Raw genomic sequence first — 22,881 nt, 5'->3', positions numbered from 1 at the left:
GTGCTACGTGACGCCAAACATGCGCATAAGAGGGTTTTCACACTCGCCGTTCGGCTTATAGATGGCGCTGACTGTCACTCCTACTTCTAAATTCACATATGAACCCAAAAAAGTGGATGGAGGGAAGGCCCGGTTGGTAGCTTAGTGGTTAGAACATCGAACGCGTTATTCGAAGGTCGTAGGTTCGATTCCTGCCCACGGCTGGTTATTTTTTCATCCACTTTTCTTTCATCTTATTTACATTCTATTGGTTCTAATAACTTCCCCTGTACATTCCTTGGCATTACTGTCTGTTAGATCTCATTAATATTGTGTTAAAACACGGAAAACGAGCCCTTAGCTATACACATCTTTCCCTTATTTCGTTCAACGAGGGTCTCGTACTGGCAGACTTGGTGTGTTACGGTTGTATAAGAGGGACAATTAATCTGCTGCCCGCTCATAATAGGTTCATGTGCTAAGTGACGCCAAACATGCGCATAAGAGTGTTTTCACACTCGCCGTTTGGCTTATAGATGGCGCTGACTGTCACTCCTACTTCTAAATTCACATATAAAACCAAAAAGTGGATGGAGGGAAGGCCGCTGTGGTAGGTCAGTGGTTAGAGCAATGAACGGGTTATTCGAAGGTCGTAGGTTCGATTCCTGCCCACGGCTGGTTATTTTTTCATCCACTTTTCTTTCTTCCTATTTGCATTCCATTGGTTCTAATAACTTCCCTGTACATTACTGTGCATTGCTGTCTGTTAGATCTGATTAATATTGTGTTAAAACACGGAAAACGAGCCCTTAGGTATACACTTATTTCGCTTATTTCATTGAACTAGGGTCTCGTACTGGCAGACTTGGTGTGTTTAGGTTGTATAAGAGGGACAATTATTCAGCTGCCCGCTCATAATAAGTTCACGTGCTACGTGACGCCAGATATGCGCATAAGAGGGTTTTCACACTCGCCGTTCGGCTTATAGATGGCGCTGACTGTCACTCCTACTTCTAAATTCACATATGAACCCAAAAAAGTGGATGGAGGGAAGGCCGCTGTGGTAGCTTAGTGGTTAGAACATCGAACGCGTTATTCGAAGGTCGTAGGTTCGATTCCTGCCCACGGCTGGTTATTTTTTCATCCACTTTTCTTTCATCCTATTTACATTCTATTGGTTCTAATAACTTCCCCTGTACATTCCTTGGCATTACTGTCTGTTAGATCTCAATGATATTGTGTTAAAACACGGAAAACGAGCCCTCAGCTATACACTTTTTTCCCTTATTTCATTGAACGAGGGTCTCGTACTGGCAGACTTGGTGTGTTACGGTTGTATAAGAGGGACAATTAATCTGCTGCCCGCTCATAATAGGTTCATGTGCTACGTGACGCCAAACATGCGCATAAGAGTGTTTTCACACTCGCCGTTTGGCTTATAGATGGCGCTGACTGTCACTCCTTCTTCTAAATTCACATATAAAACTAAAAAGTGGATGGAGGGAAGGCCGCTGTGGTAGCTCAGTGGTTAGAGCAATGAACGGGTTATTCTAAGGTCGTAGGTTCGATTCCTGCCCACGGCTGGTTATTTTTTCATCCACTTTTCTTTCTTCCTATTTACATTCCATTGGTTCTAATAACTTCCCTGTACATTACTGTGCATTGCTGTCTGTTAGATCTGATTAATATTGTGTTAAAATACGGAAAACGAGCCCTTAGGTATACTCTTATTTCCCTTATTTCATTGAACTAGGGACTCGTACTGGCAGACTTGGTGTGTTTAGGTTGTATAAGAGGGACAATTATTCAGCTGCCCGCTCATAATAAGTTCACGTGCTACGTGACGCCAAACATGCGCATAAGAGGGTTTTCACACTCGCCGTTTGGCTTATAGATGGCGCTGACTGTCACTCCTACTTCTAAATTCACATATGATCCCAAAAAAGTGGATGGAGGGAAGGCCGCTGTGGTAGCTTAGTGGTTAGAACATCGAACGCGTTATTCGAAGGTCGTAGGTTCGATTCCTGCCCACGGCTGGTTATTTTTTCATCCACTTTTCTTTCATCCTATTTACATTCTATTGGTTCTAATAACTTCCCCTGTACATTCCTTGGCATTACTGTCTGTTAGATCTCATTAATATTGTGTTAAAACACGGAAAACGAGCCCTCAGCTATACACTTCTTTCCCTTATTTCATTGAACGAGGGTCTCGTACTGGCAGACTTGGTGTGTTACGGTTGTATAAGAGGGACAATTAATCTGCTGCCCGCTCATAATAGGTTCATGTGCTACGTGACGCCAAACATGCCATGCGCATAAGAGTGTTTTCACACTCGCCGTTTGGCTTATAGATGGCGCTGACTTTCACTCCTACTTCTAAATTCACATATAAAACCAAAAAGTGGATGGAGGGAAGGCCGCTGTGGTAGCTCAGTGGTTAGAGCAATGAACGGGTTATTCGAAGGTCGTAGATTCGATTCCTGCCCACGGCTGGTTATTTTTTCATCCACTTTTCTTTCTTCCTATTTACATTCCATTGGTTCTAATAACTTCCCTGTACATTACTGTGCATTGCTGTCTGTTAGATCTGATTAATATTGTGTTAAAACACGGAAAACGAACCCTTAGGTATACTCTTATTTCCCTTATTTCATTGAACTAGGGTCTCGTACTGGCAGACTTGGTGTGTTTAGGTTGTATAAGAGGGACAATTAACCAGCTGCCCGCTCATAATAAGTTCACGTGCTACGTGACGCCAAACATGCGCATAAGAGTGTTTTCACACTCGCCGTTTGGCTTATAGATGGCGGTGACTGTCACTCCTACTTCTAAATTCTTATATAAACCCCAAAAAGTGGATGGAGGGAAGGCCGCTGTGGTAGCTCAGTGGTTAGAGCTCCGAACGCGTTATTAGAAGGTCGTAGGTTCAATTCTTGCCAACGGCTGGTTATTTGTTCATCCACTTTTCTTTATTCCTATTTACGTTCCATTGGTACCAATAACTTCCCTGTACATTACTGTGCATTGCTGTCTGTTAGATCTGATTAATATTGTGTTAAAACACGGAAAACGAGCCCTTAGGTATACACTTATTTCCCTTATTTCATTGAACTAGGGTCTCGTACTGGCAGACTTGGTGTGTTTAGGTTGTATAAGAGGGACAATTATTGAGCTGCCCGCTCATAATAAGTTCACGTGCTACGTGACGCCAAACATGCGCATAAGAGGGTTTTCACACTCGCCGTTCGGCTTATAGATGGCGCTGACTGTCACTCCTACTTCTAAATTCACATATGAACCCAAAAAAGTGGATGGAGGGAAGGCCGCTGTGGTAGCTTAGTGGTTAGAACATCGAACGCGTTATTCGAAGGTCGTAGGTTCGATTCCTGCCCACGGCTGGTTATTTTTTCATCCACTTTTCTTTCATCCTATTTACATTCTATTGGTTCTAATAACTTCCCCTGTACATTCCTTGGCATTACTGTCTGTTAGATCTCAATGATATTGTGTTAAAACACGGAAAACGAGCCCTCAGCTATACACTTTTTTCCCTTATTTCATTGAACGAGGGTCTCGTACTGGCAGACTTGGTGTGTTACGGTTGTATAAGAGAAACAATTAATCTGCTGCCCGCTCATAATAGGTTCATGTGCTACGTGACGCCAAACATGCGCATAAGAGTGTTTTCACACTCGCCGTTTGGCCTATAGATGGCGCTGACTGTCACTCCTACTTCTAAATTCACATATAAAACTAAAAAGTGGATGGAGGGTAGGCCGCTGTGGTAGCTCAGTGGTTAGAGCAATGAACGGGTTATTCTAAGGTCGTAGGTTCGATTCCTGCCCACGGCTGGTTATTTTTTCATCCACTTTTCTTTCTTCCTATTTACATTCCATTGGTTCTAATAACTTCCCTGTACATTACTGTGCATTGCTGTCTGTTAGATCTGATTAATTTTGTGTTAAAACACGGAAAACGAGCCCTTAGGTATACTCTTATTTCCCTTATTTCATTGAACTAGGGACTCGTACTGGCAGACTTGGTGTGTTTAGGTTGTATAAGAGGGAGAATTATTCAGCTGCCCGCTCATAATAAGTTCACGTGCTACGTGACGCCAAACATGCGCATAAGAGGGTTTTCACACTCGCCGTTCGGCTTATAGATGGCGCTGACTGTCACTCCTACTTCTAAATTCACATATGAACCCAAAAAAGTGGATGGAGGGAAGGCCGCTGTGGTAGCTTAGTGGTTAGAACATCGAACGCGTTATTCGAAGGTCGTAGGTTCGATTCCTGCCAACGGCTGGTTATTTTTTCATCCACTTTTCTTTCATCTTATTTACATTCTATTGGTTCTAATAACTTCCCCTGTACATTCCTTGGCATTACTGTCTGTCAGATCTCATTATTATTGTGTTAAAACACGGAAAACGAGCCTTTAGCTATACACTTCTTTCCCTTATTTCATTGAACGAGGGTCTCGTACTGGCAGACTTGGTGTGTTACGGTTGTATAAGAGGAACAATTAATCTGCTGCCCGCTCATAATAGGTTCATGTGCTACGTGACGCCAAACATGCACATAAGAGTGTTTTCACACTCGCCGTTTGGCTTATAGATGGCGCTGACTGTCACTCCTACTTCTAAATTCACATATAAAACCAAAAAGTGGATGGAGGGAAGGCCGCTGTGGTAGCTCAGTGCTTAGAGCAATGAACGGGTTATTCGAAGGTCGTAGCTTCGATTCCTGCCCACGGCTGGTTATTTTTTCATCCACTTTTCTTTCTTCCTATTTACATTCCATTGGTTCTAATAACTTTCCCTTTACTTTCTTTGGCATTACTGTCTGTTAGTTCTCATAAATATTGTGTCAAAACACGGAAAACGAGCCCTTAGGTATACACTTCTTTTCCTTATTTTCATTGAACGAGGGTCTCGTACTGGCAGACTTGGTGTGTTTAGGTTGTATAAGAGGGACAATTAACCAGCTGCCCGCTCATAATAAGTTCACGTGCTACGTGACGCCAAACATGCGCATAAGAGTGTTTTCACACTCGCCGTTTGGCTTATAGATGGCGGTGACTGTCACTCCTACTTCTAAATTCCCATATAAACCCCAAAAAGTGGATGGAGGGAAGGCCGCTGTGGTAGCTCAGTGGTTAGAGCTTCGAACGCGTTATTCGAAGGTCGTAGGTTCAATTCTTGCCAACGGCTGGTTATTTGTTCATCCACTTTTCTTTATTCCTATTTACGTTCCATTGGTTCTAATAACTTCCCTGTACATTACTGTGCATTGCTGTCTGTTAGATCTGATTAATATTGTGTTAAACACGGAAAACGAGCCCTTAGGTATACACTTATTTTCCTTATTTCATTGAACTAGGGTCTCGTACTGGCAGACTTGGTGTGTTTAGGTTGTATAAGAGGGACAATTATTCAGCTGCCCGCTCATAATAAGTTCACGTGCTACGTGACGCCAAACATGCGCATAAGAGGGTTTTCACACTCGCCGTTCGGCTTATAGATGGCGCTGACTGTCACTCCTACTTCTAAATTCACATATGAACCCAAAAAAGTGGATGGAGGGAAGGCCGCTGTGGTAGCTTAGTGGTTAGAACATCGAACGCGTTATTCGAAGGTCGTAGGTTCGATTCCTGCCCACGGCTGGTTATTTTTTCATCCACTTTTCTTTCACCTTATTTACATTCTATTGGTTCTAATAACTTCCCCTGTACATTCCTTGGCATTACTGTCTGTTAGATCTCATTAATATTGTGTTAAAACACGGAAAACGAGCCCTTAGCTATACACATCTTTCCCTTATTTCATTCAACGAGGGTCTCGTACTGGCAGACTTGGTGTGTTACGGTTGTATAAGAGGGACAATTAATCTGCTGCCCGCTCATAATAGGTTCATGTGCTACGTGACGCCAAACATGCGCATAAGAGTGTTTTCACACTCGCCGTTTGGCTTATAGATGGCGCTGACTGTCACTCCTACTTCTAAATTCACATATAAAACCAAAAAGTGGATGGAGGGAAGGCCGCTGTGGTAGGTCAGTGGTTAGAGCAATGAACGGGTTATTCGAAGGTCGTAGGTTCGATTCCTGCCCACGGCTGGTTATTTTTTCATCCACTTTTCTTTCTTCCTATTTACATTCCATTGGTTCTAATAACTTCCCTGTACATTACTGTGCATTGCTGTCTGTTAGATCTGATTAATATTGTGTTAAAACACGGAAAACGAGCCCTTAGGTAAACACTTATTTCCCTTATTTCATTGAACTAGGGTCTCGTACTGGCAGACTTGGTGTGTTTAGGTTGTATAAGAGGGACAATTATTCAGCTGCCCGCTCATAATAAGTTCACGTGCTACGTGACGCCAAACATGCGCATAAGAGGGTTTTCACACTCGCCGTTCGGCTTATAGATGGCGCTGACTGTCACTCCTACTTCTAAATTCACATATGAATCCAAAAAAGTGGATGGAGGGAAGGCCGCTGTGCTAGCTTAGTGGCTAGAACATCGAACGCGTTATTCGAAGGTCGTAGGTTCGATTTCTGCCCACGACTGGTTATTTTTTCATCCACTTTTCTTTCATCTTATTTACATTCTATTGGTTCTAATAACTTCCCCTGTACATTCCTTGGCATTACTGTCTGTTAGATCTCATTAATATTGTGTTAAAACACGGAAAACGAGCCCTTAGCTATACACTTCTTTCCCTTATTTCATTGAACGAGGGTCTCGTACTGGCAGACTTGGTGTGTTACGGTTGTATAAGAGGGACAATTAATCTGCTGCGCGCTCATAATAGGTTCATGTGCTACGTGACGCCAAACATGCGCATAAGAGTGTTTTCACACTCGCCGTTTGGCTTATAGATGGCGCTGACTGTCACTCCTGCTTCTAAATTCACATATAAAACTAAAAAGTGGATGGAGGGAAGGCCGCTGTGGTAGCTCAGTGGTTAGAGCAATGAACGGGTTATTCTAAGGTCGTAGGTTCGATTCCTGCCTACGGCTGGTTGTTTTTTCATCCACTTTTCTTTCTTCCTATTTACATTCCATTGGTTCTAATAACTTCCCTGTACATTACTGTGCATTGCTGTCTGTTAGATCTGATTAATATTGTGTTAAAACACGGAAAACGAACCCTTAGGTATACTCTTATTTCCCTTATTTCATTGAACTAGGGACTCGTACTGGCAGTCTTGGTGTGTTTAGGTTGCATAAGAGGGACAATTATTCAGCTGCCCGCTCATAATATGTTCACGTGCTACGTGACTCCAAACATGCGCATAAGAGGGTTTTCACACTCGCCGTTCGGCTTATAGATGGCGCTGAGAGTCACTCCTACTTCTAAATTCACATATGAACCCAAAAAAGTGGATGGAGGGAAGGCCGCTGTGGTAGCTCAGTGGTTAGAGCTTCGAACGCGTTATCCGAAGGTCGTAGGTTCAATTCTTGCCAACGGCTGGTTATTTGTTCATCCACTTTTCTTTATTCCTATTTACGTTCCATTGGTTCTAATAACTTCCCTGTACATTACTGTGCATTGCTGTCTGTTAGATCTGATTAATATTGTGTTAAACACGGAAAACGAGCCCTTAGGTATACACTTATTTTCCTTATTTCATTGAACTAGGGTCTCGTACTGGCAGACTTGGTGTGTTTAGGTTGTATAAGAGGGACAATTATTCAGCTGCCCGCTCATAAATGTTCACGTGCTACGTGACGCCAAACATGCGCATAAGAGGGTTTTCACACTCGCCGTTCGGCTTATAGATGGCGCTGACTGTCACTCCTACTTCTAAATTCACATATGAACCCAAAAAAGTGGATGGAGGGAAGGCCGCTGTGGTAGCTTAGTGGTTAGAACATCGAACGCGTTATTCGAAGGTCGTAGGTTCGATTCCTGCCCACGGCTGGTTATTTTTTCATCCACTTTTCTTTCATCTTATTTACATTCTATTGGTTCTAATAACTTCCCCTGTACATTCCTTGGCATTACTGTGTGTTAGATCTCATTAATATTGTGTTAAAACACGGAAAACGAGCCCTTAGCTATACACATCTTTCCCTTATTTCATTCAACGAGGGTCTCGTACTGGCAGACTTGGTGTGTTACGGTTGTATAAGAGGGACAATTAATCTGCTGCCCGCTCATAATAGGTTCATGTGCTACGTGACGCCAAACATGCGCATAAGAGTGTTTTCACACTCGCCGTTTGGCTTATAGTTGGCGCTGACTGTCACTCCTACTTCTAAATTCACATATAAAACCAAAAAGTGGATGGAGGGAAGGCCGCTGTGGTAGGTCAGTGGTTAGAGCAATGAACGGGTTATTCGAAGGTCGTAGGTTCGATTCCTGCCCACGGCTGGTTATTTTTTCATCCACTTTTCTTTCTTCCTATTTACATTCCATTGGTTCTAATAACTTCCCTGTACATTACTGTGCATTGCTGTCTGTTAGATCTGATTAATATTGTGTTAAAACACGGAAAACGAGCCCTTAGGTAAACACTTATTTCCCTTATTTCATTGAACTAGGGTCTCGTACTGGCAGACTTGGTGTGTTTAGGTTGTATAAGAGGGACAATTATTCAGCTGCCCGCTCATAATAAGTTCACGTGCTACGTGACGCCAAACATGCGCATAAGAGGGTTTTCATACTCGCCGTTCGGCTTATAGATGGCGCTGACTGTCACTCCTACTTCTAAATTCACATATGAACCCAAAAAAGTGGATGGAGGGAAGGCCGCTGTGCTAGCTTAGTGGCTAGAACATCGAACGCGTTATTCGAAGGTCGTAGGTTCGATTCCTGCCCACGACTGGTTATTTTTTCATCCACTTTTCTTTCATCTTATTTACATTCTATTGGTTCTAATAACTTCCCCTGTACATTCCTTGGCATTACTGTCTGTTAGATCTCATTATTATTGTGTTAAAACACGGAAAACGAGCCCTTAGCTATACACTTCTTTCCCTTATTTCATTGAACGAGGGTCTCGTACTGGCAGACTTGGTGTGTTACGGTTGTATAAGAGGGACAATTAATCTGCTGCGCGCTCATAATAGGTTCATGTGCTACGTGACGCCAAACATGCACATAAGAGTGTTTTCACACTCGCCGTTTGGCTTATAGATGGCGCTGACTGTCACTCCTACTTCTAAATTCACATATAAAACCAAAAAGTGGATGGAGGGAAGGCCGCTGTGGTAGCTCAGTGGTTAGAGCAATGAACGGGTTATTCGAAGGTCGTAGGTTCGATTCCTGCCCACGGCTGGTTATTTTTTCATCCACTTTTCTTTCTTCCTATTTACATTCCATTAGTTCTAATAACTTTCCCTTTACTTTCTTTGGCATTACTGTCTGTTAGATCTCATAAATATTGTGTCATAACACGGAAAACAAGCCCTTAGGTATACACTTCTTTTCCTTATTTTCATTGAACGAGGGTCTCGTACTGGCAGACTTGGTGTGTTTAGGTTGTATAAGAGGGACAATTAACCAGCTGCCCGCTCATAATAAGTTCACGTGCTACGTGACGCCAAACATGCGCATAAGAGTGTTTTCACACTCGCCGTTTGGCTTATAGATGGCGGTGACTGTCACTCCTACTTCTAAATTCACATATAAACCCCAAAAAGTGGATGGAGGGAAGGCCGCTGTGGTAGCTCAGTGGTTAGAGCTTCGAACGCGTTATTCGAAGGTCGTAGGTTCAATTCTTGCCCACGGCTGGTTATTTGTTCATCCACTTTTCTTTATTCCTATTTACGTTCCATTGGTTCTAATAACTTCCCTGTACATTACTGTGCATTGCTGTCTGTTAGATCTGATTATTATTGTGTTAAAACACGGAAAACGAGCCCTTAGGTATACACTTATTTTCCTTATTTCATTGAACTAGGGTCTCGTACTGGCAGACTTGGTGTGTTTAGGTTGTATAAGAGGGACAATTATTCAGCTGCACGCTCATAATAAGTTCACGTGCTACGTGACGCCAAACATGCGCATAAGAGGGTTTTCACACTCGCCGTTCGGCTTATAGATGGCGCTGACTGTCACTCCTACTTCTAAATTCACATATGAACCCAAAAAAGTGGATGGAGGGAAGGCCGCTGTGGTAGCCTAGTGGTTAGAACATCGAACGCGTTATTCGAAGGTCGTAGGTTCGATTCCTGCCCACGGCTGGTTATTTTTTCATCCACTTTTCTTTCATCCTATTTACATTCTATTGGTTCTAATAACTTCCCCTGTACATTCCTTGGCATTACTGTCTGTTAGATCTCATTAATATTGTGTTAAAACACGGAAAACGAGCCCTTAGCTATACACTTCTTTCCCTTATTTCATTGAACGAGGGTCTCGTACTGGCAGACTTGGTGTGTTACGGTTGTATAAGAGGGACAATTAATCTGCTGCCCGCTCATAATAGGTTCATGTGCTACGTGACGCCAAACATGCGCATAAGAGTGTTTTCACACTCGCCGTTTGGCTTATAGATGGCGCTGACTGTCACTCCTACTTCTAAATTCACATATAAAACCAAAAAGTGGATGGAGGGAAGGCCGCTGTGGTAGCTCAGTGCTTAGAGCAATGAACGGGTTATTCGAAGGTCGTAGGTTCGATTCCTGCCCACGGCTGGTTATTTTTTCATCTACTTTTCTTTCTTCCTATTTACATTCCATTGGTTATAATAACTTTCCCTTTACTTTCTTTGGCATTACTGTCTGTTAGATCTCATAAATATTGTGTCAAAACACGGAAAACGAGCCCTTAGGTATACACTTGTTTTCCTTATTTTCATTGAACGAGGGTCTCGTACTGGCAGACTTGGTGTGTTTAGGTTGTATAAGAGGGACAATTATTCAGCTGCCCGCTCATAATAAGTTCACGTGCTACGTGACGCCAAACATGCGCATAAGAGTGTTTTCACACTCGCCGTTTGGCTTATAGATGGCGGTGACTGTCACTCCTACTTCTAAATTCACATATAAACCACAAAAAGTGGATGGAGGGAAGGCCGCTGTGGTAGCTCAGTGGTTAGAGCTTCGAACGCGTTATTCGAAGGTCGTAGGTTCAATTCTTGCCAACGGCTGGTTATTTGTTCATCCACTTTTCTTTATTCCTATTTACGTTCCATTGGTTCTAATAACTTCCCCTGTACATTACTTGGCATTGCTGTCTGTTAGATCTCATTATTATTGTGTTAAAACACGGAAAACGAGCCCTTAGGTATACACTTATTTCCCTTATTTCAGTGAACTAGGGTCTCGTACTGGCAGACTTGGTGTGTTTAGGTTGTATAAGAGGAACAATTATTCAGCTGCCCGCTCATATTAAGTTCACGTGCTACGTGACGCCAAACATGCGCATAAGAGGGTTTTCACACTCGCCGTTCGGCTTATAGATGGCGCTGACTGTCACTCCTACTTCTAAATTCACATATGAACCCAAAAAAGTGGATAGAGGGAAGGCCGCTGTGGTAGCTCAGTGGTTAGAACATCGAACGCGTTATTCGAAGGTCGTAGGTTCGATTCCTGCCCACGGCTGGTTATTTTTTCATCCACTTTTCTTTCATCCTATTTACATTCTATTGGTTCTAATAACTTCCCCTGTACATTCCTTGGCATTACTGTCTGTTAGATCTCATTAATATTGTGTTAAAACAGGGAAAAGGAGCCCTTAGGTATACACTTCTTTCCCTTATTTCATTGAACGCGGGTCTCGTACTGGAAGACTTGGTGTGTTACGGTTGTATAAGAGGGACAATTAATCTGCTGCCCGCTCATAATAGGTTCATGTGCTACGTGACGCCAAACATGCGCATAAGAGTGTTTTCCCACTCGCCGTTTGGCTTATAGATGGCGCTGACTGTCACTCCTACTTCTAAATTCACATATAAACCCAAAAAGTGGATGGAGGGAAGGCCGCTGTGGTAGCTCAGTGGTTAGAGCAATGAACGGGTTATTCGAAGGTCATAGGTTCGATTCCTGCCCACGGCTGGTTATTTTTTCATCCACTTTTCTTTCTTCCTATTTACATTCCATTGGTTCTAATAACTTTTCCTTTACTTTCTTTGGCATTACTGTCTGTTAGATCTCATAAATATTGTGTTAAAACACAGAAAACGAGCCCTTAGGTATACACTTCTTTTCCTTATTTTCATTGAACGAGGGTCTCGTACTGGCAGACATGGTGTGTTTAGGTTGTATAGGAGGGACAATTATTCAGCTGCACGCTCATAATAAGTTCACGTGCTACGTGACGCCAAACATGCGCATAAGAGTGTTTTCACACTCGCCGTTTGGCTTATAGAGGGCGCTGACTGTCACTCCTACTTCTAAATTCACATATGAACCCAAAAAAGTGGATGGAGGGAAGGCCGCTGTGGTAGCTCAGTGGTTAGAGCATCGAACGCGTTATTCGAAGGTCGTAGGTTCGATTCCTGCCCACGGCTGGTTATTTTTTCATCCACTTTTCTTTCTTCTTATTTACATTCCATTGGTTCTAATAACTCCCCCTGTACATTCCTTGGCATTACTGTCTGTTAGATCTCATTAATATTGTGTTAAAACACGGAAAACGAGCCCTTAGGTATACACTTCTTTCCCTTATTTCATTGAACGAGGGTCTCGTACTGGCAGACTTGGTGTGTTTAGATTGTATAAGCGGGACAATTATACAGCTGCCCGCTCATATTAAGTTCACGTGCTACGTGACGCCAAACATGCGCATAAGAGTGTTTTCACACTCGCCGTTTGCTTATAGATGGCACTGACTGTCACTCATACTTCTAAACTCACATATAAACCCCAAAAAGTGGATGGAGGGAAGGCCGCTGTGGTAGCTCAGTGGTTAGAGCATCGAACGCGTTATTCGAAGGTTGTAGGTTCGCTTCCTGCCTACGGCTGGTTATTTTTTCATCCAGTTTTCTTTTTTGTTATTTACATTCCATTTGTTCTAATAACTTCCCCTGTACATTCCTTGGCATTACTGTCTGTTAGATCTCATTATTATGTGTTAAAACACGGAAAACGAGCCCATAGGTATACACTTCTTTCCTTTATTTTATTGAACGAGGGTCTCGTACTGGCAGACTTGGTGTGTTTAGGTTGTATAAGAGGGACAATTATTGAGCTGCTCGCTCATATTAAGTTCACGTGCTACGTGACGCCAAACATGCGCATAAGAGTGTTTTCACACTCGCCGTTTGGCCTATAGATGGCGCTGACTGTCTCCCACTTCTAAATTCACATATAAACCCAAAAAGTGAATGGAGGGAAGGCCGCTGTGGTAGCTCAGTGGTTAGAGCATCGAACGCGTTATTCGAAGGTCGTAGGGTCGATTCCTGCCCACGGCTGGTTATTTTTTCATCCACCTTTCTTTCTTCTTATTTACATTTCATTGGTTCTAATAACTTCCCCTGTACATTCCTTGGCATTACTGTCTGTTAGATCTCATTATTATTGTGTTAAGACACGGAAAACGAGCCCTTAGGTATACGCTTCTTTCCCTTATTTCATTGAACGAGGGTCTCGTACTGGCAGACTTGGTGTGATTAGGTTGTATAAGAGGGACAATTATTCAGCTGCCCGCTCATAATAACTTCACGTGCTACGTGACGCCAAACATGCGCATAAGAGTGTTTTCACACTCGCCGTTTGGCTTATAGATGGCACTGACTGTCACTCCTACTTCTAAATTCACATATGAACCCAAAAAAGTGGATGGAGGGAAGGCCGCTGTGGTAGCTCAGTGGTTAGAGCATCGAATGCGTTATTCGAAGGTCGTAGGTTCGATTCCTGCCCACGGCTGGTTATTTTTTCATCCACTTTTCTTTCTTCTTATTTACATTCCATTGGTTCTAATAACTCCCCTGTACATTCCTTGGCATTACTGTCTGTTAGATCTCATAATTATTGTGTTAAAACACGGAAAACGAGCCCTTAGGTATACACTTCTTTTCCTTATTTCATTGAACGAGGGTCTCGTACTGGCAGACTTGGTGTGTTTAGATTGTATAAGAGGGACAATTATACAGCTGCCCGCTCATATTAAGTTCACGTGCTACGTGACGCCAAACATGCGCATAAGAGTGTTTTCACACTCGCCGTTTGCTTATAGATGGCACTGACTGTCACTCATACTTCTAAACTCACATATAAACCCCAAAAAGTGGATGGAGGGAAGGCCGCTGTGGTAGCTCAGTGGTTAGAGCATCGAACGCGTTATTCGAAGGTTGTAGGTTCGCTTCCTGCCTACGGCTGGTTATTTTTTCATCCAGTTTTCTTTTTTCTTATTTACATTCCATTTGTTCTAATAACTTCCCCTGTACATTCCTTGGCATTACTGTCTGTTAGATCTCAATATTATGTGTTAAAACACGGAAAACGAGCCCATAGGTATACACTTCTTTCCTTTATTTTATTGAACGAGGGTCTCGTACTGGCAGCCTTGGTGTGTTTCGGTTGTATAAGAGGGACAATTAATGAGCTGCTCGCTCATATTAAGTTCACGTGCTACGTGACGCCAAACATGCGCATGAGAGTGTTTTCACACTCGCCGTTTGGCCTATAGATGGCGCTGACTGTCTCCCACTTCTAAATTCACATATAAACCCAAAAAGTGAATGGAGGGAAGGCCGCTGTGGTAGCTCAGTGGTTAGAGCATCGAACGCGTTATTCGAAGGTCGTAGGTTCGATTCCTGCCCATGGCTGGGTATTTTTTCATCCACTTTTCTTTCTTCTTATTTACATTCCATTGGTTGTAATAATTTCGCTTGTACATTCCTTCGCATTACTGTGTGTTAGATCTCATTAATATTGTGTTAAGACACGGAAAACGCGCCCTTAGGTATACACTTCTTTCCCTTATTTCATTTAACGAGGGTATCGTACTGGCAGACTTGGTGTGTTTAGGGGTTATAAGAGGGACAATTACACAGCTGCCCGCTCATAATAAGTTAACGTGCTACGTGACGCCTAACATGCGCATAAGAGTGTTTTTACAGTCGCCATTTGCTTATAGAAAGCGCTGACTGTCACTCCTACTTCTAAATTCACATATAAACCTAAAAAGTGAACGGAGGGAAGGCCGCTGTGGTAGCTCAGTGCTTAGAGCATCGAACGCGTTATTCGAAGGTCGTAGGTTCGATTCCTGACCACGGCTGGTTATTTTTCTCGTCCAGTTTTCTTTCTTCCTATTTACATTCCATTGGTTTTAATAACTTCCCCTGTACATTCCTTGGTAATACTGTCTGTTAGATCTCAATTATATTGTGTTAAAACATGGAAAACGAGCCCTTAGGTGTACACTTCTTTCCCTTATTTCATTGAACGAGGGTCTCGTACTGGCAGACTTGGTGTGTTTAGGTTGTATAAGAGGGACATTTAACCAGCTGCCCGCTCATAGTAAGTTCACGTGCTACGTGACGCCAAACATGCGCATAAGAGTGTTTTCACACTCGCCATTTGGCTTATAGATGGCGGTGACTGTCACTCCTACTTCTAAATTCACATATAAACCCCAAAAAGTGGATGGAGGGAAGGCCGCTGTGGTAGCGCAGTGGTTAGAGCATCGAACGCGTTATTCGAAGGTCGTAGGTTCAATTCCTGCCAACGGCTGGTTATTTTTTCATTCACTTTTCTTTCTTCCTATTTACATTGATTGGTTCTAATAACTTCACCTGTACATTCCTTGGTATTACTGTCTGTTAGATCTCAATATTATTGTTTAAAAACACGGAAAACGAGCCCTTAGGTGTACACTTCTTTCCCTTATTTTATTGAACGAGGGTCTCGTACTGGCAGACTTGGTGTGTTTAGGTTGTATAAGAGGGACAATTAACCAGCTGCCCGCTCATAAGTTCACGTGCTGCGTGACGACAAACATGCGAATAAGAGTGTTTTCACACTCGCCGTTTGGCTTATAGATGGCGCTGACTGTCACTCCTACCTCTAAGTTCACATATAAACTCCAAAAAGTGGATGGAGGGAAGGCCACTGTGGTAGCTCAGTGGTTAGAGCATCGAACGCGTTATTCGAGGGTCGTAGGTTCAATTTCTGCCAACGGCTGGTTATTTGTTCATCCACTTTTCTTTCTTCTTATTTACATTCCATTGGTTCTAATAACTTCCCCTGTACATTCCTTGGCATTACTGTCTGTTATATCTCATTAATATTGTGTTAAAAGACGGAAAACGAGCCCTTAGGTGTACCCTTCTTTCCCTTATTTCATTGAACGAGAGTCTCGTACTGGCAGACTTGGTGTGTTTAGATTGTATAAGAGGGACAATTACACAGCTGCCCGCTCATATTAGGTTCACGTGCTACGTGACGCCAAACATGCGCATAAGAGTGTTTTCACACTCGCCGTTTGGCTTATAGATGGCGCTGACTGTCACTCCTACTTCTAAATTCACATATAAACCTAAAAAGTGGATGGAGGGAAGGCCGCTGTGGTAGCTCAGTGGTTAGAGCATCGAACGCGTTATTCGAAGGTCGTAGGTTCGATTCCTGACCACGCTGGTTATTTTTTTCGTCCACTTTTCTTTCTTCTTATTTGCATTCCATTGGTTCTAATAACTTCCCCTGTACATTCCTTGGCATTACTGTCTGTTAGATCTCATTAATATTGTGTTAAACACGGAAAACGAGCCCTTAGGTACACACTTTTTTTCCTTATTTCATTCAACGAGGGTCTCGTACTGGCAGACTTGGTGTGTTTAGGTTGTATAAGAGGGACAATTAACCAGCTGCCCGCTCATAATAAGTTCACGTGCTACGTGACGCCAAACATGCGCATAAGAGTGTTTTCACACTCGCCGTTTGGCTTAAAGATGGCGGTGACTGTCACTCCTACTTCTAAATCCACATATAAACCCCAAAAAGTGGATGGAGGGAAGGCCGCTGTGGTAGCTCAGTGGTTAGAGCTTCGAACGCGTTATTCGAAGGTCGTAGGTTCAATTCTTGCCAACGGCTGGTTATTTGTTCATCCACTTTTCTTTATTCCTATTTACGTTCCATTGGTTCTAATAACTTCCCTGTACATTACTTGGCATTGCTGTCTGTTAGATCTCATTATTATTGTGTTAAAACACGGAAAACGAGCCCTTAGGTATACACTTATTTCCCTTATTTCATTGAACTAGGGTCTCGTACTGGCAGACTTGGTGTGTTTAGGTTGTATAAGAGGGACAATTATTCAGCTGCCCGCTCGTAATAAGTTTACGTGCTACGTGACGCCAAACATGCGCATAAGAGGGTTTTCGCACTCGCCGTTCGGCTTATAGATGGCGCTGACTGTCACTCCTACTTCTAAATTCACATATGAACCCAAAAAAGTGGATGGAGGGAAGGCCGCTGTGGTAGCTTAGTGGTTAGAACATCGAACGCGTTATTCGAAGGTCGTAGGTCCGATTCCTGCCCACGGCTGGTTATTTTTTCATCCACTTTTCTTTCATCTTATTTACATTCTATTGGTTCTAATAACTTCCCCTGTACATTCCTTGGCATTACTGTCTGTTAGATCTGAATAATATTGTGTTAAAACACGGAAAACGAGCCCTTAGGTATACACTTCTTTTCCTTATTTCATTGAACGAGGGTCTCGTACTGGCAGACTTGGTGTGTTACGGTTGTATAAGAGGGACAATTAATCTGCTGCCCGCTCATAATAGGTTCATGTGCTACGTGACGCCAAACATGCGCATAAGAGTGTTTTCACACTCGCCGTTTGGCTTATAGATGGCACTGACTGTCACTCCTACTTCTAAATTCACACATAAACCCAAAAAGTGGATGGAGGGAAATCCACTGTGGTAGCTCAGTGGTTAGAGTAATGAACGGGTTATTCGAAGGTTGTAGGTTCGATTCCTGCCCACGGCTGGTTATTTTTTCATCCACTTTTCTGTCTTCGTATTTACATTCCATTGGTTCTAATAACTCCCCCTGTACATTCCTTGGCATTACTGTCTGTTAGATCTCATTAATATTGTGTTAAAACACGGAAAACGAGCCCTTAGGTATACACTTCTTTCCCTTATTTCATTGAACGAGGGTCTCGTACTGGCAGACTTGGTGTGATTAGGTTGTATAAGAGGGACAATTATTCAGCTGCCCGCTCATAATAACTTCACGTGCTACGTGACGCCAAACATGCGCATAAGAGTGTTTTCACACTCGCCGTTTGGCTTATAGATGGCACTGACTGTCACTCCTACTTCTAAATTCACATATGAACCCAAAAAAGTGGATGGAGGGAAGGCCGCTGTGGTAGCTCAGTGATTAGAGCATCGAACGCGTTATTCGAAGGTCGTAGGTTCGATTCCTGCCCATGGCTGGGTATTTTTTCATCCACTTTTCTTTCTTCTTATTTACATTCCATTGGTTGTAATAATTTCGCTTGTACATTCCTTCGCATTACTGTGTGTTAGATCTCATTAATATTGTGTTAAGACACGGAAAACGCGCCCTTAGGTATACACTTCTTTCCCTTATTTCATTTACCGAGGGTATCGTACTGGCAGACTTGGTGTGTTTAGGGGTTATAAGAGGGACAATTACACAGCTGCCCGCTCATAATAAGTTAACGTGCTACGTGACGCCTAACATGCGCATAAGAATGTTTTTACAGTCGCCATTTGCTTATAGAAAGCGCTGACTGTCACTCCTACTTCTAAATTCACATATAAACCTAAAAAGTGAATGGAGGGAAGGCCGCTGTGGTAGCTCAGTGCTTAGAGCATCGAACGCGTTATTCGAAGGTCGTAGGTTCGATTCCTGACCACGGCTGGTTATTTTTCTCGTCCAGTTTTCTTTCTTCCTATTTACATTCCATTGGTTTTAATAACTTGCCCTGTACATTCCTTGGTAATACTGTCTGTTAGATCTCAATTATATTGTGTTAAAACATGGAAAACGAGCCCTTAGGTGTACACTTCTTTCCCTTATTTCATTGAACGAGGGTCTCGTACTGGCAGACTTGGTGTGTTTAGGTTGTATAAGAGGGACATTTAACCAGCTGCCCGCTCATAGTAAGTTCACGTGCTACGTGACGCCAAACATGCGCATAAGAGTGTTTTCACACTCGCCATTTGGCTTATAGATGGCGGTGACTGTCACTCCTACTTCTAAATTCACATATAAACCCCAAAAAGTGGATGGAGGGAAGGCCGCTGTGGTAGCGCAGTGGTTAGAGCATCGAACGCGTTATTCGAAGGTCGTAGGTTCAATTCCTGCCAACGGCTGGTTATTTTTTCATTCACTTTTCTTTCTTCCTATTTACATTGATTGGTTCTAATAACTTCACCTGTACATTCCTTGGTATTACTGTCTGTTAGATCTCAATATTATTGTTTAAAAACACGGAAAACGAGCCCTTAGGTGTACACTTCTTTCCCTTATTTTATTGAACGAGGGTCTCGTACTGGCAGACTTGGTGTGTTTAGGTTGTATAAGAGGGACAATTAACCAGCTGCCCGCTCATAAGTTCACGTGCTGCGTGACGACAAACATGCGAATAAGAGTGTTTTCACACTCGCCGTTTGGCTTATAGATGGCGCTGACTGTCACTCCTACCTCTAAGTTCACATATAAACTCCAAAAAGTGGATGGAGGGAAGGCCACTGTGGTAGCTCAGTGGTTAGAGCATCGAACGCGTTATTCGAGGGTCGTAGGTTCAATTTCTGCCAACGGCTGGTTATTTGTTCATCCACTTTTCTTTCTTCTTATTTACATTCCATTGGTTCTAATAACTTCCCCTGTACATTCCTTGGCATTACTGTCTGTTATATCTCATTAATATTGTGTTAAAAGACGGAAAACGAGCCCTTAGGTGTACCCTTCTTTCCCTTATTTCATTGAACGAGAGTCTCGTACTGGCAGACTTGGTGTGTTTAGATTGTATAAGAGGGACAATTACACAGCTGCCCGCTCATATTAGGTTCACGTGCTACGTGACGCCAAACATGCGCATAAGAGTGTTTTCACACTCGCCGTTTGGCTTATAGATGGCGCTGACTGTCACTCCTATTTCTAAATTCACATATAAACCTAAAAAGTGGATGGAGGGAAGGCCGCTGTGGTAGCTCAGTGGTTAGAGCATCGAACGCGTTATTCGAAGGTCGTAGGTTCGATTCCTGACCACGGCTGGTTATTTTTTTCGTCCGCTTTTCTTTCTTCTTATTTGCATTCCATTGGTTCTAATAACTTCCCCTGTACATTCCTTGGCATTACTGTCTGTTAGATCTCATTAATATTGTGTTAAAACACGGAAAACGAGCCCTTAGGTACACACTTTTTTTCCTTATTTCATTGAACGAGGGTCTCGTACTGGCAGACTTGGTGTGTTTAGGTTGTATAAGAGGGACAATTAACCAGCTGCCCGCTCAGAGTAAGTTCACGTGCTACGTGACGCCAAACATGCGCATAAGAGTGTTTTCACACTCGCCGTTTGGCTTAAAGATGGCGGTGACTGTCACTCCTACTTCTAAATTCACATATAAACCCCAAAAAGTGGATGGAGGGAAGGCCGCTGTGGTAGCTCAGTGGTTAGAGCTTCGAACGCGTTATTCGAAGGTCGTAGGTTCAATTCTTGCCAACGGCTGGTTATTTGTTCATCCACTTTTCTTTATTCCTATTTACGTTCCATTGGTTCTAATAACTTCTCTGTACATTACTTGGCAATGCTGTCTGTTAGATCTCATTATTATTGTGTTGAAACACGGAAAACGAGCCCTTAGGTATACACTTATTTCCCTTATTTCATTGAACTAGGGTCTCGTACTGGCAGACTTGGTGTGTTTAGGTTGTATAAGAGGGACAATTATTCAGCTGCCCGCTCGTAATAGGTTCACGTGCTACGTGACGCTAAACATGCGCATAAGAGGGTTTTCACACTCGCCGTTCGGCTTATAGATGGCACTGACTGTCACTCCTACTTCTAAATTCACATATAAACCCCAAAAAGTGGATGAAGGGAAGGCCGCTGTGGTAGCTAGGTGGTTAGAGCATCGAACGCGTTATTCGAGGGTCGTAGGTTCAATTTCTGCCAACGGCTGGTTATTTGTTCATCCACTTTTCTTTCTTCTTATTTACATTCCATTGGTTCTAATAACTTCCCCTGTACATTCCTTGGCATTACTGTCTGTTATATCTCATTAATATTGTGTTAAAAGACGGAAAACGAGCCCTTAGGTGTACCCTTCTTTCCCTTATTTCATTGAACGAGAGTCTCGTACTGGCAGACTTGGTGTGTTTAGATTGTATAAGAGGGACAATTACACAGCTGCCCGCTCATATTAGGTTCACGTGCTACGTGACGCCAAACATGCGCATAAGAGTGTTTTCACACTCGCCGTTTGGCTTATAGATGGCGCTGACTGTCACTCCTACTTCTAAATTCACATATAAACCTAAAAAGTGGATGGAGGGAAGGCCGCTGTGGTAGCTCAGTGGTTAGAGCATCGAACGCGTTATTCGAAGGTCGTAGGTTCGATTCCTGACCACGCTGGTTATTTTTTTCGTCCACTTTTCTTTCTTCTTATTTGCATTCCATTGGTTCTAATAACTTCCCCTGTACATTCCTTGGCATTACTGTCTGTTAGATCTCATTAATATTGTGTTAAACACGGAAAACGAGCCCTTAGGTACACACTTTTTTTCCTTATTTCATTCAACGAGGGTCTCGTACTGGCAGACTTGGTGTGTTTAGGTTGTATAAGAGGGACAATTAACCAGCTGCCCGCTCATAATAAGTTCACGTGCTACGTGACGCCAAACATGCGCATAAGAGTGTTTTCACACTCGCCGTTTGGCTTAAAGATGGCGGTGACTGTCACTCCTACTTCTAAATCCACATATAAACCCCAAAAAGTGGATGGAGGGAAGGCCGCTGTGGTAGCTCAGTGGTTAGAGCTTCGAACGCGTTATTCGAAGGTCGTAGGTTCAATTCTTGCCAACGGCTGGTTATTTGTTCATCCACTTTTCTTTATTCCTATTTACGTTCCATTGGTTCTAATAACTTCCCTGTACATTACTTGGCATTGCTGTCTGTTAGATCTCATTATTATTGTGTTAAAACACGGAAAACGAGCCCTTAGGTATACACTTATTTCCCTTATTTCATTGAACTAGGGTCTCGTACTGGCAGACTTGGTGTGTTTAGGTTGTATAAGAGGGACAATTATTCAGCTGCCCGCTCGTAATAAGTTTACGTGCTACGTGACGCCAAACATGCGCATAAGAGGGTTTTCGCACTCGCCGTTCGGCTTATAGATGGCGCTGACTGTCACTCCTACTTCTAAATTCACATATGAACCCAAAAAAGTGGATGGAGGGAAGGCCGCTGTGGTAGCTTAGTGGTTAGAACATCGAACGCGTTATTCGAAGGTCGTAGGTCCGATTCCTGCCCACGGCTGGTTATTTTTTCATCCACTTTTCTTTCATCTTATTTACATTCTATTGGTTCTAATAACTTCCCCTGTACATTCCTTGGCATTACTGTCTGTTAGATCTGAATAATATTGTGTTAAAACACGGAAAACGAGCCCTTAGGTATACACTTCTTTTCCTTATTTCATTGAACGAGGGTCTCGTACTGGCAGACTTGGTGTGTTACGGTTGTATAAGAGGGACAATTAATCTGCTGCCCGCTCATAATAGGTTCATGTGCTACGTGACGCCAAACATGCGCATAAGAGTGTTTTCACACTCGCCGTTTGGCTTATAGATGGCACTGACTGTCACTCCTACTTCTAAATTCACACATAAACCCAAAAAGTGGATGGAGGGAAATCCACTGTGGTAGCTCAGTGGTTAGAGTAATGAACGGGTTATTCGAAGGTTGTAGGTTCGATTCCTGCCCACGGCTGGTTATTTTTTCATCCACTTTTCT

The sequence above is a fragment of the Rhipicephalus microplus genome, chromosome 4 (assembly GCF_043290135.1).
Source record: "Rhipicephalus microplus isolate Deutch F79 chromosome 4, USDA_Rmic, whole genome shotgun sequence".
In the NCBI taxonomy this organism is placed as follows: Eukaryota; Metazoa; Arthropoda; class Arachnida; order Ixodida; family Ixodidae; genus Rhipicephalus; species Rhipicephalus microplus.
The sequence above is the reverse complement of the archived record's forward strand: the minus strand, read 5'-3'. Positions refer to the sequence as shown.